This window comes from Pteropus vampyrus, unplaced genomic scaffold (genome assembly GCF_000151845.1).
Source record: "Pteropus vampyrus isolate Shadow unplaced genomic scaffold, Pvam_2.0 Scaffold6, whole genome shotgun sequence".
Classification (NCBI taxonomy): domain Eukaryota; kingdom Metazoa; phylum Chordata; class Mammalia; order Chiroptera; family Pteropodidae; genus Pteropus; species Pteropus vampyrus.
Window position 1 is genome coordinate 10,890,253 of NW_011888787.1, and position 3,306 is coordinate 10,893,558.

Genomic DNA, 3,306 nt, shown 5'->3' on the forward strand with positions numbered 1-3,306 from the left:
TGAGATAAATTAATTCGACTTTCTGCTCTACAGAAAGTATGCAGATAATAAAATACCTATCTCATAGAGTTTTGAGGAACAAATAATTTTGTGTAAATGTCCTTAGGACAGTGTGGCACATAGTAAGTGCTCAATAAAATCGGCTATTATTCTAGAGATGCTGATTCCTTTACTGGTGTCTTCACACATACTACTTTATTCTTTCACACCTAGCTAGCTCAAATCTCAGGTAGTTTAAAAAACTCTGAGAATTCACTGGAAAGATGACTTTTGTTCAGTTGTATAAGTCTTGTAATTCACTTACAGAAGCAACTGGATTGATCAGTTAACTTGATGAAATGTCAATTGACTTTCTTTCTAGTAGTAGATATACTCTCAGAAACACTTTGGTCACAGAAATGTAACATTCAGTATGTCATGTAAAGAACTTGATGAAACCATGCATTCAGAATTCTCTGTCTTTTAAATATAGCTCATATTTAGTATTTCAAACCTTCTCAAGTCAATTTGTGTGTATGGTACCTCCTTATTGTTACATGTAACTTCACTAATTCACACTTTTTCAAGTCTTTTTTTTTTTTTCTTTTTTTAAATCAGAGTAACTATTTACTTAGGAGAGGAAGGAAACTCTGGGTAAACCCCAATGAATTATTTACATTGATATGTTTTTAGGCAGATCTAATATAATGCTAAGAAGTCTATGTAGCACGGTATATTCCCCAAAACATACATAAAGAATATCCCCCAAATGAAACCTAAGTAGGACTACGTATGGTCTCACATGGGAAAGAACTGTACAATTGAGTTACATTTGGAAAAATTTAGAAATTATTCATTGAGCAACTAGTATATGCAAAAAAAGAAAGCAAACATACAAATTAGTTTATAATCTAGTGTGGAGATTCAAATAATACAGAGAGAATTAGCAATATATATTGATTGGGGAAATGGTGATTTCAAGTGAATATAGACTTGACTAAAAATATATGTTTGAAGTCCCGTTTCAGAGAAATGAGATAAAGGTGTCTCCACTGGGTCTAAGTGTATAAGAGAATCAGTGAGAGGTACTTCTTTTAAATCTCATATCAGATTTATGATTATTGTAAGTCCTAGCTAAGCAAATTGTGAAAAAGAAAACATGACACAAAGCTATTGTATTCCACCTTAGCATAGGAAATTGTTTCATATTATAGTAAAAGAAAGGGGGACAAAGTAGGCTTATTATAAGATGAAGTACTTTGAAGTTGTCTTTGTTAGGTATTTGCTGTTTTTCAATGTCAGGGTGAGAAATTTAACTCTCACATAGAAGAAGTCCCCACCTTCAGCTTTCTTCTGCCTGTGCTTCTATGTGGAGCTGGAAGAGGAGGGATCGACATCTAGGTAGGAAACACAGAGACCTCTGTTTCCTCAAATTTCTGCATGTGTGGACATATGCACACACACACACACACACACACACACACACAAACACACACATGCACAGTTCTACTTAACCTAGAGAAACATATACATCTAGGCACAAAGTTAGAAAATCTTTTGTTTGTTTCCCCACACACAGTTAAAGATATCTATCTACATGGCCACAGACAGTCTACTCCGAAGAGCAATGAATCCTTCAGGTCTCCCTATTTCATGGGTTGGGTTGGGGTACAAAGCAATCTAACACTTTGTAAGAAAATATTTTCTCATGTAACTTTTTTCTCATTCCCAGCATGAAAGGAATAGAAAACATTCTGAATTTCTCTGAAGTAGCTACCTACAAATTCTACTTTTCTCTCTCCCCATTTTACTAACAAGGCAAACAGACTTGTCTACAGTAACAGTGTTATGATTTATTTCATTTCCAAAACACAATTTTTTTTTTACAATGTCAACATTAGTAAAAGTCTAGGTTTTAGTTATAATTTATCATTTTTTTGTTTTTGTTTTTTAATGCCTACAGTTCTTGGTATTCCTAACTGGTCTCCCATCCAAGTACTAACCAGGCCCGACCCTGCTTAGCTTCTGAGATCAGAAGAGATGGGGCACATTCAGGGTGACATGGCCATAGACTTTTAGCTATAATTTAAACAAATACGTACACACACAGACATCCTCAGCTATATATTTTGACATATGTGTGTGTTTGCTGGTATGTGTTTCTGTTTCATTTTGGAGTCCAGGCTCTGTGTAACCTGTCACCTGCTTACCTCCAGTCCTGATGCTACTCTTGCTATGCGTCTTCCCTAACTACGCTTCAGTTATATCCTTCCATCTTCTCTCTACTGTGAGTACTCGATACTTGCTTGTCTCTTTTCCTGGTACGTTCCATAATTTTTTGTCAAAAGAGTCCATATGCAGAATTTACAGCATGAATGAAATCTCCCTAATAAATCTTTAACATAAAAGTTTCCCGTAATGTGTCTCTTAGCACCTTATCATTAGTAAATATATATTTGTGTAGTTATTACTATTATTTGCCTATTTCCTCAACTAGACTCTAAGTTCTTTGTCTTTCTTACTGAGAATGATTTCTTAGAATACAGGCTCCAAGTCTTTCTTAATAAGAATGATTTTCCTAGAATCTATCACAGTGCCTAATTCTCAATAAGCAATTTTCGAATGGGTGAATTAGTTGACGTATCTTAATCCTGTTTCTGAACTCCCCCAAATATAACAACATATTTAAATTTGCATATTAGGAGAAGGCCTCCCAATAAAATGAAATAAAAAATGATTTTATGTAGCTGAAAGTACTATTGAATTATTGGATGACCATTCTAGCAAGTCAATTTCAAAGAGAGAACCTACCATTTATATTTCATAGGCTACTATTCTAAACATATATGACCTCGATAAAAACTGAAGGAAGTGCTGTCTTTGCCCACAAAGACTCAGGCATATTTTATCCTATAAATTAGGTTCTTGACTTATTTGTAAAGAATAATTTCCTAGAGAAATTACCATAAAAAATAAAGTATCCCAAATAATTATCAATTAACATTTTATCAGAGTTTCTGATGTAGTCAGCTGCAGGACGATATATCTCTATATATCATCCATAAAGATCATGCATGCTTATTTTTAATCAAAGAATCAAAATAAATCTTAACAATGTCATTACTTTCAATAGAAAACACCTTCAGAAAATTTGCTCAAAAAGTGCGATACATTAATTTTTATCCAAGTAGCTAAGAGATGTGAAAATCAAAGGTTATATTTCATCTTTCTGTAATGACAAATCATTTCAAGGCTAAACCGAGCACTTCTCTTTCTCTAAAGAAGAATCTTGAGTCCTGAGACAGTGCTGTTAACTGCTTTTCAGGC

At 33.8% G+C, this 3,306-nt stretch overlaps 1 pseudogene; it reads right to left on the reverse strand.

Moving 5' to 3' along the window:
• Positions 1-1,933: 1,933 nt before the first annotated feature.
• LOC111745539 lies at positions 1,934-2,052 on the reverse strand (annotated as a pseudogene).
• Between the last annotated feature and the right edge of the window lie 1,254 nt (positions 2,053-3,306).